The sequence below is a fragment of the Cottoperca gobio genome, chromosome 24 (genome assembly GCF_900634415.1).
Source record: "Cottoperca gobio chromosome 24, fCotGob3.1, whole genome shotgun sequence".
Classification (NCBI taxonomy): Eukaryota; Metazoa; Chordata; class Actinopteri; order Perciformes; family Bovichtidae; genus Cottoperca; species Cottoperca gobio.
Window position 1 is genome coordinate 21,603,502 of NC_041378.1, and position 14,273 is coordinate 21,617,774.

The 14,273-nt window shown below is 39.6% G+C and overlaps 1 protein-coding gene and 1 long non-coding RNA gene across 2 annotated transcripts in view; both read left to right on the forward strand.

Annotated features, from left to right (window-relative positions):
- Positions 1-14,273, forward strand: part of LOC115003977 (BCL-6 corepressor-like protein 1) — a 141,997-nt gene that overhangs the window by 20,985 nt on the left and 106,739 nt on the right. The gene's annotated exons all lie outside the window — the stretch shown is intronic.
- On the forward strand, positions 8,829-9,970 carry LOC115003703 (uncharacterized). The gene is made up of 3 exons (XR_003831693.1): positions 8,829-8,969; positions 9,255-9,371; positions 9,662-9,970. It is a non-coding gene; the product is annotated as an uncharacterized LOC115003703 (long non-coding RNA).

The following is a 14,273-nucleotide window of genomic DNA, read 5'->3' on the forward strand; positions in this document are numbered from 1 at the left end:
TACATACTCCTCACATACCATATCATCTATTGATGTGTATCTATCTATATCATCTAGCTCATCTCTCGTATCTCTATCATATCTTCTCTCATCAATCCAATCCTATACTCTATATATATCTCTCTCTCATCCATCATCATATTCTTCTTTCTCTCTCTCTCTCTTCTCATCTTTGTGTGTGTGTGTGTCCTCTCTCGTACCTCTGTGTAGGTGTGTGTGTTGTTGGTGTGATCTCATCTACTCTCTGTGTGTGTGTGTGTCTCTCTCTCTGTGTGTGTGTGTGTCTCTCTCTCTTTGTGTGTGTGTGTCTCTCTCTCTCTTTGTGTGTGTGTCTCTCTCTCTCTGTGTGTGTGTCTCTCTCTCTCTCTGTCTCTCTCTTCTCTCTCTTCTCTCCTCTTACTCTCTCCTTGTGTGTCTCTCTCTCTCTGCTACTCTACCTATCTCTCCTTCTGTGTCTCTCTCCTTCTGCTTATCATTGTATATATGTGTACTGTATGTATATATATGTAGTATGTATCCTGTATTTATGTATGTCTGTATGTATGTGTATATATATATTATATATATATATATATATGTAGTGTGTGTAATTATATTAATATATATATAATATATCTATATATCTATATATAAAATAAGAAACAGCAGCTTTAGGCTTCAGTTTAGATGACTTTACTTCAGCTGAGGTGATGTGTGTACATATCACACAAAGAATAAATTCAAACATTTGCTGTCATCATCAAACTGAAAAGAAAGCTCAACGGACAAAGCCTATTTAAATAAGGCTACATGTGAAGCACTGAGGAGAAGTTTGCTATTTACCTGGTAAACGTGTTGGAAAGCTGTGTTTACAATAATAAACTGATTGACACCGGTGCAGAGCAGCTGTTTGGTCAAACATGAGAACAATCAATAGGGACTCTTTGTTTTGTTCCGCACACTGAGGGCCGGAGTGGTGCTGTACAATTTGGTACAATATTTGACGTGCTAATACTGTTTTGAGTGATCATCATTTCCCACTAGGACCACGTAAGTGGGTATACAAATATGAATTATGTGTGCGGTATAAACACTTTGCAGAGCCATCAGGAGACTCCAGTGACATTTTATGCATGGACACGCTGCAGCTCAGCTTCACAGTATCTTCAGTTGCATTTCAGACTGAACATTGTGAAGACGTGGACACTCGGCACGTTAAACAAGGGCTGACATGGTATTATATTATATACTATATATATATACTGTAGGTATAGTAATAATATCTTCTTAAACTGAGAAACTTTGTTGCAGGTCTCTCTTAACGTCCATACCAATGCACACTTTGGTATGTTTTCTATGCATTTCAGTTTGTTATGGGTATGCTAGTGGAATGCCAATTATATTTGGTGATGGTTTATTTTAAGTTTCAGCTGCATGCTGGTGTCTGTCTGCGAGGAGAAAGAAAGAGAAGTTCCCATCATGTTGCAGTTATTATAACCACACATGTATCTACCATCTGCAACTACTATGCTCACTATACTGTAATTAGGTAAAAGTGGGCATACTAGGCTACAAATAAAACATGCAAGCTAGCCAGAGTTATATCGTAAACTTGAGTTTGTTGATTGTTGGTGCAGTTTGTCTGCTTTGGATGAAGATACAAGTCTGGCGGATGTGTCTCAGCCAATCACAATCAAGGACGAGAGCCATCCGTTTTATAAAAGCAGTTACGTTATTGTCAGCCTGGAAGATTCTGGAGGAGCATAACGGGAAAGTAAATCTATAAAACTAAAGACCAGGCTCAGGATATTGCTGAAAGGTCTTGCAGTAATGCAGTATGACCCAGCCTGATGTATAAGAGGTTGGATAACTTTGGGATTCTTTAGATCTTTGTCCAAGGCTCCAAGAAGCTGCACATATCATTACACCCCACAATGCAAAATGATGGGCAGACAATTTAGCAAAGAGTAGTGAGGCTAATAACAAGTTGTACAAGTTATTGTTGAGCTTCCAAAAAGTCTTTTAACACAAAATTCAAAAGGTCAACTTGATTTCAGCTACAACTCATGTCCTTTATCAGTGGATGACGTTTGTTTAGTTATGTCATTGGGAGGAGGGGAGATTGTTTAGTTCTTATCAAGTGACCTAAGTATGGAATTTTAGAGCTTTGGTAACAGATGGTTGTATATATGGGGGGGAGGGATGAGAGACTGGCCTCCTTGATTATTCCTCATGTCCACTAAGTGCTGGTGAATGACTTAGAGCCCTTTTTAAACATGTATAGTTTTAGGTGCAAGGCACAAGAGGTGAAGGGGTTGTACTTGAGTCTCTTAAACAATCATAGCTGTGATTTGGTCTTGACATGAATCAAACCCACAGAATGTCCTCTCACATTCCCTTTACAGCCAGGTGGCTTTTATAAAACGGTTACTACATATACCTGGCAAGGTTACATAAAATAAACACACAACAACAAAACATTGAATCATCAAATGATCATTCTAACAATGTGGTTTTTCAACGACATAGCAGAATGGTTACCAAGCAACACAGACGCTGCAATAAACAGACGCTGTGGAGCTTAATTAAAGATCGGGCTGATTATTAACATTTATCTGCATATCCAATTGTTGAAATAATGTTCAATCGTGTCCGCACTTCTCTGCTGGTGCAGGGCTGTCTGTCTCCGGTGTGGTCCAACGCTGGAAGTCACAAATCAACTGACTGGCATCGGACTCCTTAGACTCTGCAGGTCAAACATCAAAGCTACAAAGCAAACAATATTTTATTGCACATTGCAAATACTTATTTTTTTATGTGGATCTGTTTACGGAGGAACCTCCATCTGGCCAAGAAAGCAGGATTTAGTGTTTAATAAAAAGGCAGTATTGGCAGCAGTGTGTGTCTGGAGCAGCGCTGGTGCAATGGAGAGCCAATATTTGATGAGTGGACTGCAGAGAGTCCAGTTGCCAGAGGAGTGGACAGCCCAGACTAGTTGCACACATCAAACCCAAGCCCGGTCTCTGTGTGGATATCACAGGGATGAGAGCTGGAGCAGATTCATCATGTAGAACTAATGGACAGGGGGGCTGAGAGTGAGGAGCTGCCGATCCAACCCCCCCGAAAAACACAGCTCATCACATCAGTGCTGACAGACAGACACACACACACACACACACACGCGTATATAAAAAAGTATGAGTAAGAGGTGAGCCAGTAATCAGAGAACACTTGAGCAGCTTAATCAGCATCGCTTGTCTGATGAGGAAGAACACTTCTGGTTTTTGTGGGCAGGAGCCTTCATTAATCATCCTCAAAAGAAACACCCCTCTACCACAACTTGAGTGGAGCACCCTCTTTCTGCGGCAGTCGATGTAGTGCACAGCTGAGAAAAAGTAATTCATACTCTTTTACAATCAGTCGGATCAGCTTCGGTCAGCTTCAGTGTCCACAGGTTTGATGTTTCAGAGGAACACCAGACATCTGCATGTGGTGGTTCGATGGTTCATATTTCCGTGAAGGAAAGACTTTCTAGTGTCCGTTACACACACATTACCTTTAGACCCTAAGGCTTACTTTAACAAAGTGGTTCCACTTTACCACCTCCCGAACTGCTGAAAAGTGTTTACTAAACATGTTTGTAATACATACCTGTAAGTAAACCCCATCATACAAGCTTAACATGTATATTTTTACCAGACATTTCAACCCAATCCATATTTAAGAGTGTAACATTAGTTATGGAGTCACTGTTCAAAGCTTTGCTATACGTGAGATATCTTTAGTCTATGGCACCAAGGCCTCACTAAATTCCTTGTTGGTACTTCATTGGTCGACAAAAAGAATTGCAATTTAATGTATTGTCTGTTCTTTGGGAGAGAAAACAGTTGAACAGAAACAGCAGTTTAGATAAGACAACATTCTTCTTTTACATTCTAATTCTAGTTTTATAATTCTAATTGTTTTCTCCCCTTTATGTGGTTCCTCTTTTATTTATGTTTCCTTGTCTTCCCAGTTCTTTTCAAAGTGAGAGTTTTTATTACTTATTTGCACACTTAAACACCTTAATATACTCTCTATCCTGAATCCTAATCCACACTCCTTCTGTTAGTTCGGGTTTCATTTTGAACCCGTTCCTGCTCCACACAGCTGACGGTGTAGAAATGGGAACTCGGTTCTGTCGGTTCTATTCTTGAGATAAATGTACAAAACAACTCTCAACACAGACTGTGGATATCACAGCACGGAGGGTCTGTAACTCTGCTATTCATTTAGCGTTTTCATGTAAGTGAGACTTCAAAACAAATGACATCCTTTGTGACATGAAGTGGCCTTCAGAAAATAAACACCCTCCAGTGAATCCAGGTGGAAGTTTGGCAGTTCATGTGTGCCCCTGCAGTCTGAGGAGCATTATAATTCCAGGACACGCACGCACCAAGAGATGCAATAATCTGATTCAACCAGGGAGTGGGATATAATTAATATCACAGTGTTATTTAATTAAAACCTGAGCATGAGTAAAATAAAGCCACTGATTATTATTATTTGCAAATGATCACACAGCACAATTTTAATACAGCCTGACATTGAGATTGATTGTCTCTAAGCATGGACAAGTATTAACTTTAAAGATTACACCGGTTTTTTTTCTCTTCTGTAAAAGTGTATTATTTTCTGTTTCCTGTTCAACAATGGAGAATTGGATTGTGTCAGTCATTTCCTCATTTATATTTTATATTTTAATTTGTGAGGCTGTGTGTGTGTGTGTGTGTGTGTGTGTGTGTGTGTGTGTGTGTGTGTGTGTGTGTGTGTGTGACCTTACATTTACCAGTCAGGGGACATTATGTTGTTTTTGTGACATGGAACTTGAACCATTCTAGGGAAAAAGCAAAACATTGACGAGACTAAAAGTGATTATATATTTGTGCCTCTGACCATCCTGTTGCTTGCGAGTCCTCAACTCTGGAATTGAAACGCTACATCGCTGCAGTGCCCCGTTTAGGAGAGTGCTGCATTAAGGGTTGTTTGTTGTGTGGCGAGTTTCTTCGGGTCTCTTAACTGCCGTTAAGGGTTTTTATTAGATAAACAAGAGCAGTTTCTTTCAGCTTGTGGTTTTTAAAGAAGAATCATGCAATATTACCCACTGTAACTCTACTGTGTTAAACCCCCCAGCTCTACTATCATATTAGACAGAGTTATAAATCAACAGTTACACTGCTTTTATGTAGGCTACGTTTAGACGGACACATATGTTATGTTGTATACTTTGTGAGCAGCTAAACTCATATATGCATATATAACAGTGTAAATGGCAGTTACATTACAGCAGTGTTGCACGGAGTCCAACTGCTCCCAGCTGTAGTGAGAATCTGTATAAAGTTATATTTTGTGACATAAACAAGCACATGTAGTAGCTTTGTGTTGCACCCTTCCAAGATACAGTTTAACAGTGTAAATATACATTTCACTGTAATAGCAAAGACAGGGCTGGCAGTCCAATGAGTCCTTGCACTGAGCAGGGCAGGATTTGGACGGGGGAAGTCTTGTCAAGACTCAGCTTCAGGTACTGGAAGGTGAGGCAGACGTGCATATCGGACACAATACAGAAACATACAAGATTACATATGAGTGTGTCTTTGTGTAGTACATCAGATGCATGTCTAATGCATAAATGATCTTCTGTACATGTTGCCTTCTGCCATGTTACTGCCGTGATTTAGCTTGACCCTACTGTGTAACACAATCCATACTCTCTGAAAGGAGTGTCTTTTTCTGTGGATTGCACTGTGTCCTGTGAGGACTAGTTAAAATGGTAATCATCACTTAAGCACAGAACTGAGGTTCCCTGAATAAAATCCAGCCTTCAGATACACTTTTCTGCCTGTGGACAGCACAGGGGACCAGCCAATATTGATCCACAAAATATCTGCACGTCCACTAATTCAGCCCATGTGTTCACTTGAAACACTGCAACGCAGATCTGCAATGAGGTTTGTTTCTTTATCGTTCAGTAGAAGCTTATCTATTTCCCGGAGAGATTTTCAATGAGGCAAAATTTAATTAAAAATCTGATTAAAATTGTGCCTCAACACACTATCTACTACCACACATCTCATAAAGGGAGAAGAAGCACAGCCGTATTGACCATTACACTCTTTCCCTGATGCCCTATAAAAGAGTTTGCCCTGTCATGTAGGGAAGTCAAGTCTGAGAAGACTTCGAGGAACCTCTTGTGGCTGAGATCGAATCATTCAGGTACTCTTTGCCCTCTTCTTTTAGCTTTTTTTTTTGTTTCATCAGGGAGGTGTCTGCACAATTCTGGTGCAATCAGCAAGCCACGCTGACCTTGGTTCAGCTATAACTACATCCTCCCAGACTCATATGACCCATATTTATCAGACTATAGCTGCTTCATATTCATGGCACAGTGCAATACTCAACATATAAACAAGGCATTCCTATAAAACACTGCAATAATAACTGACTTTCCGTTATGCATCAACGGGATTACAAGTCTTCCGCCCGGCGAGGGCTTCCTGGAGCTTGCAATGTTCATGCCACACAACAATACAAGTGTCGGATAGTATTGGATCAAATGAAAAAAGATTTTACTATTAAAATGTAAATGTGCTAAACACCTCATTGTGTTCGGGTGGTGCAAAAGGGCATTACAGAAAGACATGTAGTTGGTAAATTATATGGACAAGTACTTTCTTATACTTCCAAGTGATCTGGGTCCTAGTATATTGCGTTCAGTCTCATTAGCATTTTTACATTTTACAATATTTGTATTTGAAATTTACATAACAAGGCGAAGGTCATATTAACTGAGGACTGGCAACGCTCCACTATCAAGACATTAGAATCAGGAGTCTCTTCTCAGCAGTGTACAGACTTGTATTTCTTTCTTCCTGGATGCCACAGAAGGTCTAAATGCAGGTATTTCATGCTGTCTCCACAATTCACAGAACCTTAGTTAGCAGAGTCACTTGCTGTCTTTTCAAATTCCAACTGGAAACAAGAAGAGTTGCATGAGCGTGGACGACTTCAGTGGTCTGTGAGGTAATGCAGGCGCTGGCTTTTGAGAAGGAAGAAGAATGTGTGGAATAACACATATGATATCTCTGCTGTATTTTCAGTACATTAGCAGAGCCAAACATAACACCAAAGCAGATTAAGTTTCAGCCGTCTTATGTTATATGTGTGTATTCTTTCAAGAGCCACACTTCATTTAATGGTCAATCATGGATACCACATCGGCTTGTTATATAGATCTTATAGCACTCTTTTAAAGCTACTCAACAAGAAACAAAAGGTGAAACGTATACGTATGTTGAGTGGCTGAAAGTGTGAAAAACAACATTCTGATCTGATGGTGTGACATGTAAAAGGTCAAAGGGTCAGATCTTACTCTGGGGATCATTAGTATGTATCAAATGTCACTGCAATCTGCCCTGTAGCTTTCACACTGAGGATGAACCTGATCCTGGTGTGCACACTGAATGTGACAGAACATTTAGAGGCACAGCAAATTTCTACAAAGTCATGGTAAAGATGCAAACAGATTTGTTCTTGGAGGTGTGAACTGAGACAAAGAAAAAGCACAGTGTAGGCTTCATAGAGCTTGAAAGATTTGGATTTCTATCATAGCTCACACGATGGGAAGGAAGTGCCACAAGGCTTCATTTCACATCAACATGACAAAACTGGTGCCTCGTGTGACACTGATTAAAGTCTCACAATGTCCTGCACAAAGTATGACTCTTTCTTCAATGTGGAAAAACAGATTCAAGGCTTTTTTTGAGATGTGTCGAAGTATATGTCATGTTATGAACTGTAATTATGTTTTAGTTTATTTCATTATTATTATTATTATTATTATTATTATTATTATTATTATTATTATTATTATTATTATTATTATTATTATTATTATTATTACCTGTACCTAAAACGAAATCCCTGCTGAAGGATACATGGAAAGAGATTTAAAAGAGCATATTTAAGAATTCCCAGTACGACTACAACACTCACAACTCAACTTCTCAGATGAGATGATGACGAGGTCGCAGCAACACCCTTACAATTACTCTGACGTGAGTAAAGACGAGACTAAAATGTCTCGTCTAAATAAAAACTTTACTTAATTTTCATCACTTTACACCTTCTCTCTCGCTCTCGCTCTCGCTCTCGCTCTCTCAAAAGCACACACACACAGTGATCGCCGCAGCGCCTCAGTCTTCAGCCCTATAATGGTGCTACTATAATGCATAAAGTTTGGTGAGTGCTGGGTGGGTTGGGGTGGTTGATTAACGGGTCGGGTGAGTGCACCACGCCACGCGTCACTAATGAATACAGTCCGGAGGACTCGGAGTATAAAAGCAGCATTCTTAATCATTCCACTTTTTCACAAGATTAAATCCTATGTGAAATACATTTGACTAAAATGACTAGATTAATATTCAATATAATCTGATGGTTAAAAACAGCAAGCCTGACAAATAGCTGACTCAATTAGGAGAGAAAACCTATTGACTAAAATGTAATTTTAAATTTGAGTTGATCATGGGAATAACACCTCCTACTAGCATCCATGGATGACCTCTACACCCAGCTGTAACACTTGGTTACTAAGAGACTGATACAAATATAAATAATTATTAGTTTTATTAATAATTAATTAATAATTAAATAACTCATTAGTAACTTCAATATTCACAATAGATAAAAGAAGATATTGCGATTTAGAACAAAATTCATGATAGCACTCAAACTAGTGTGATTAGTTAAATCACCTGTCCATCTAAAATGCAGATTAAAAACAAGCCAATCCAAATGTAGCCCCGCCCCTGGGACTGCGTGTAGCGGGAAGTGACAGTGCACTTCCTTCTTTTGGACAACAGATTTAGTCGATGTAGCTGCATGTGAATTATTTGGGAAACATAATTGATGTGATTTCCAAGTGCATCGCCTCTTAAAAGACACAATTGGTGAGTTTTGTCAGAAAATGTAAATGTTTGTTTTAATGAAAAGATGTATGCTATATTTGCCGCGGCTAACCGTTGCTAACGTGTTAGCATAGTTTTGTGTGTGGATTTCACTTTGTTTTGCCGCCTGTTGGGGCATATTAAAGTGGCGCTGACCACAGCTAAGTTTGTTGTTTTATAAATATAAAAGTAAAGCTAACTGTAGCTGTGTGAAATAAGATGAAGAGATGTATTAATTGACATTTAATTGCATTTATGTGTGGCTTGACTCTTGGCCTTGTTGTCAAGGTCGGGTCTTTGTGTGAGTCTTGAAAGATTCTGGCTGCTCGTCCTTGCTGTGGTGCTGCTCTGCCGAGCCACCCATTGAGTGACCAGAAGACTGAATGTCCTTAGTTCTAAATAACGGTGATTATTTGTATGTATGCTGAGTTGATGTTGAAGAGTTCTAATTGTTAGAAAAGTGTTTTTATGCATTTTTGGTAAGTTTTCTTCATTTTAAGAATGAAATAAGACGTTGAGAAGAAACAAGTCCTGGTTTCTAAAATTAGAGAATAAATCATTTGTGTTTATATTTAAACATACCTGCTGTGTGTCTTGTTCACCATTTCTGCATTTTCTCCTGAGCAACCTACATCTTCTCATGCACAGGCCCATGAAATGTCTCCACTGATTTGTTGATATAATTCTGTGCTCAGGACTCTGTACTGGTGTTACACAGCGGTGCAGGAAGAAGGCACACAGGATCATTAAAGACCCCATCACCCCGGCAACACACTGTTCTGGTACCGCAGCAGACTCGGGGACAGTTTTATCCCACGGGCCATGAGACTGTTAAACTCCTGAACTCTGTGAAGTGTCACTACTTACATATGTTTATAGTACACATCTGTTTATTCCACATATTGATATATTATTACAGTATACAGTATTTATTCTACTGTACAATTTTACATTCGGTTTTATCTTATCTTATGTATATATTTGACTTATTCCTGCATTTTACTTGCACCATTATGTCTCTTGGACAATTTTTATTGCACTATTTTATTTTTTTCTCCATACAAATAAAATAATTTAGGAAAATGGTTCATTTTCCTAAATTATTATAATTCTGTTTAATCTAAACAAAAATATATAGATTCCATCGAACAATTGTTTCTCATTTAAGAAATACAATTTAATAATAAATATTGGTTTTATCCATTCAGAAAAATAAAGATATTGTTAAAGAATATTTTTCTCATTTAAAAAAGGAACAAAAACTCAATGTTTAATCTAATCAATAAAATATGTATTACATTAATAATTCTTATTGATATTTGGTAACTTGTTTATTACTTATAAAACAAGACCTCATTTACAGGGTATCTGCAGTGTTGCATTAAAATAGATATATATTGAATCGCGGTTGTATGCCTGCGCCAACTGGTGCTGTTTATATCAAAGTCTGTCTAGATTTTTGGCCATATGTTGTTATCGCTACTGACCTTTGAACCACCTAAATTGTTGTTAGTTCATACTTCTATCATATTTTTATGTCTATGGGACATGTGTGTGCAATTGTCATAATTATTGGCATATGAACTTCTAAGTTATGGCCAAAAAACATCTTTGTGAGGTAAGTTCATCCTTCAAAAAAATAATTGTTGCCATAAAAGTTGTGAAGGGTCTGAATGGCAGCGCCACATATCAAATGTCTTAAAGAAACCAAATGAAAAACAGTCGTACTAAAAAGTGACCTTTGTTTTAAACATGCAAAGATACGACATCAGTTTACATTGAGAAAATCAGTTATTTTTCATAACTGATGGATGAATCCCGAGCACCAGGCAATCTACTTTAGTGATTTATGTTCTGTGTCCTTCACAAAAGAAGGTTTGCTGCTCTAACAAATTTATAATTTTCAACTTAACATTGTTCAACTCCTTAAAGGCCCTGTCACACATGTCCAATATAACCCACTTTTCCGATCCGATGAAAAGTTGGACGTATTTGGACTCTAACAAATTTCCATGCATACGTTTCTGCCATACGGATATGTGTGACAGGGCCTTAACTTTGAATCCCAAACCTCAAGTGGGGGTTCACTGTGAGCTGAAAAGGGATGAAGACATTTTACAGATTTTAATAAAATCTTGTATAATAATTCATCCAAGTTCTCAAGGGTCGGATTTGGAACTTTTACGAGCTGGCAGCCCAACATATTATTCACCTTTGAAAGCAAAAGAAAAACACAGTGTCACAGGGTAATGCAACATGCCTTTAGTCTCGTTAGCTCAAAGTGAACCTGCAACTATAACCAGTCTCACAACAGCTGCGTAACCTTTTCATTCTCCAGGACAGTCACAGAAGTTTTCCAGGATTTGTATTGCGTTTATTATTTTTCATGCGCTTTCCATGACTAGAAAAGTGGGACGTGTGGGAACCCTGAACTAAGCTCTATCGTACAGCCTCTTGATCTTGTTGGTCAGGCCTTTCGGGTCCAGCTCCATGAAGACTTTCTGGATATATTCAAATGTCAATTTCAATGTCTTGGGATGTTCCACATTTAGAGCGTAAAGGAAGCCCAGGAGAATGTCTAAAGCATTTGCGACAACTGGCAACTGGTTCACAACATCGATCCTCATGTATGATGCCAATACTAATACCAATAAGTTGGTACAGCTCGTGCATCTCTGATGACACAGATTGCAATAGTTTCCTGCTGAAAAATGTGTCCAGCCTCTTCCTTCACCCACACCTGGAAAAAGATTTAGGAATTCAAAAAAATCTGAATTTGATACAGCTCGGGTTCAGCTCAGAGAGAGAGAGAGTAATTAATATATATATACAGTATATCTCAAAAGTGAGTACACCCTTTAGATTTTTGCAAATATTCTGTTATATCCTTTCAGGGGATAACATTATCCTACTGAAACTTTGATATAACTTAAAGTAGTCAGTGTGCTGCTTGAATAACAGTATAGATTTATTGTCCTTTGAAAATTACTCAGTACACAGCTGTTAATGTCTAAACAGCTGGCAACAAAAGTGAGTACACCCCATAGTGAACATGTCCTAATTGTGCCCAATGATGTTGTTTTCCCGCCCTGGTGTCATGTGACTCGTTAGTGTTACAAGGATTCAGGTGTAAATGATAAGCAGGGCTGTTAAATTTGGTGTTTTGGGCACAATTCTCTCTGAATGCTGGACAACATGGCACCTCATGGCAAGGAACTCTCTGAGCGGCTGAAAAAAAGGATTATTGCGCTTCACAAAGATGGCCTTGGCTATAAGAAGATTGCCAACACCATGAAAATGAGTTGCAGCACAGTGGCTAAGATCATACAGCGGTTTTCCAGGACAGGTTCCACTCGGAACAGGCCTCGCCAGGGTCGACCAAAGAAGTTGAGTCCACGTGCTCAGCGTCATATCCAGAGGTTGGTTTCCAAAAATAGACGTGCGAGTGCTTCCAGCATTGCTGCAGAGGTTGCAGAAGTGGGATGTCAGCCTGTCAGTGCCCAGACCATACGCCGCACACTGCATCAAATCGGTTTGTATGGCCGTCGCCCCAGACAGAAGCCCCTTCTGAAACCGATGCATAAGAAAGCCCGCAAACAGTTTGCTGAAGACAATGAATCCAAGAACATGAGTTACTGGAACCATGTCCTGTGGTCTGATGAGACCAAAATAAACCTGTTTGGGTCAGATGGTGTCCGGCGTGTGTGGCGGCACCCTGGTGAGGAGTACCAAGACAAATGTGTTTTGCCTACAGTCAAGCATGGTGGTGGCAGCATCATGGTCTGGGGCTGCATGAGTGCTGCCGGCACTGGGGAGCTGCATTTCATTGAGGGACACATGAATTCCAATATATACTGTGACATCCTGCAGCAGAGCATGATCCCCTCTCTTCGGAAACTGGGCCGTAGGGCAGTTTTCCAACATGATAATGACCCTAAACACACCTCCAAGATGACAACGGCCTTGCTGAAGAAGCTGAAGGTTAAGGTGATGGACTGGCCAAGTATGTCTCCAGACCTAAACCCAATTGAGCACATGTGGGGCATCCTCAAGAGGAAGGTGGAGGAGTGCAAGGTGTCCAACATCCGTGCGCTCCGTGATGTCGTCGTGGAGGAGTGGAAGAAGATTCCAGAAGCAACCTGTGCAGCTCTGGTGAATTCCATGCCCAGGAGGGTTAAAGCAGTGCTAGATAACAATGGTGGTCACACAAAATATTGACACTTTGGGCACAATTTAGACATGTTCACTATGGGGTGTACTCACTTTTGTTGCCAGCTGTTTAGACATTAACAGCTGTGTACTGAGTAATTTTCAAAGGACAATAAATCTATACTGTTATTCAAGCAGCACACTGACTACTTTAAGTTATATCAAAGTTTCAGTAGGATAATGTTATCCCCTGAAAGGATATAACAGAATATTTGCAAAAATCTAAAGGGTGTACTCACTTTTGAGATATACTGTAGATCTCTCTCAAAGACAGACAGATTGATGACATGTGCCTCAAGCAAAAGCGAGTGATTTAGCTTTACATTTTTTGCCATATTATTATGAATACAGCTCTTGTACCGAGTGCCAGCCATCTCTCGATGATATCGTACAAAGAAATATTCTTGTCGACAATTTCTTGCCTCCAAAATGTGAGCGTCTGAGCCATCTCCTGTCTTTGTTCCTTTTCTTTACCTCTTAGGGCCATTCTCTCTTGCTCCATGGACTCTGGGGTTGTTGAGAGGTAGAGACAGGTAATGCTTGGACTCAGCTCGCATGGGTTTCTTTGTGTTCTCTGCAGGGTGGGCATCCGTCTGGGACCTTCTTGTCATAGTATTAAGTCAGATGGTGTGATTTCAGGTACGTGCAATAGTTATACATCAGGTTCTTTCACACAGGGGTGTGTCTGCGAGTGCCTGTGCCACTTCACTCACGTCTGCATCACGAGGATAGGATTTGTATGAATGGAGTTGGTCAGCGAGCGATTCCAGTATGCTGGAAAGCATTTTGGAGCTGGGAGTGAGTTTAACCTGGCTTCTCTGCTGCTCTGCATTTCCAGCCATAAATTAAGATTCTGGTGAATGAGCAAAAGTAGAGATGAGGAACACCTTGGGCCACTGCTCCTTTCTGTAGGCGTCAGAAGAAGAGGCGCTTAAAGGTAATGTGTCATCCAAGCATGCAGATGAAGAGATACTTGAATCATCTTAGCTGTGAACATTGACTTTATCCACAGATAAGTCAACTGTCTCTAAGAACAAAGCGACACTGGGTTCTCCATGATTAACTTTCAAAGTGGCAGGATCCCTGAATTCTGAAATT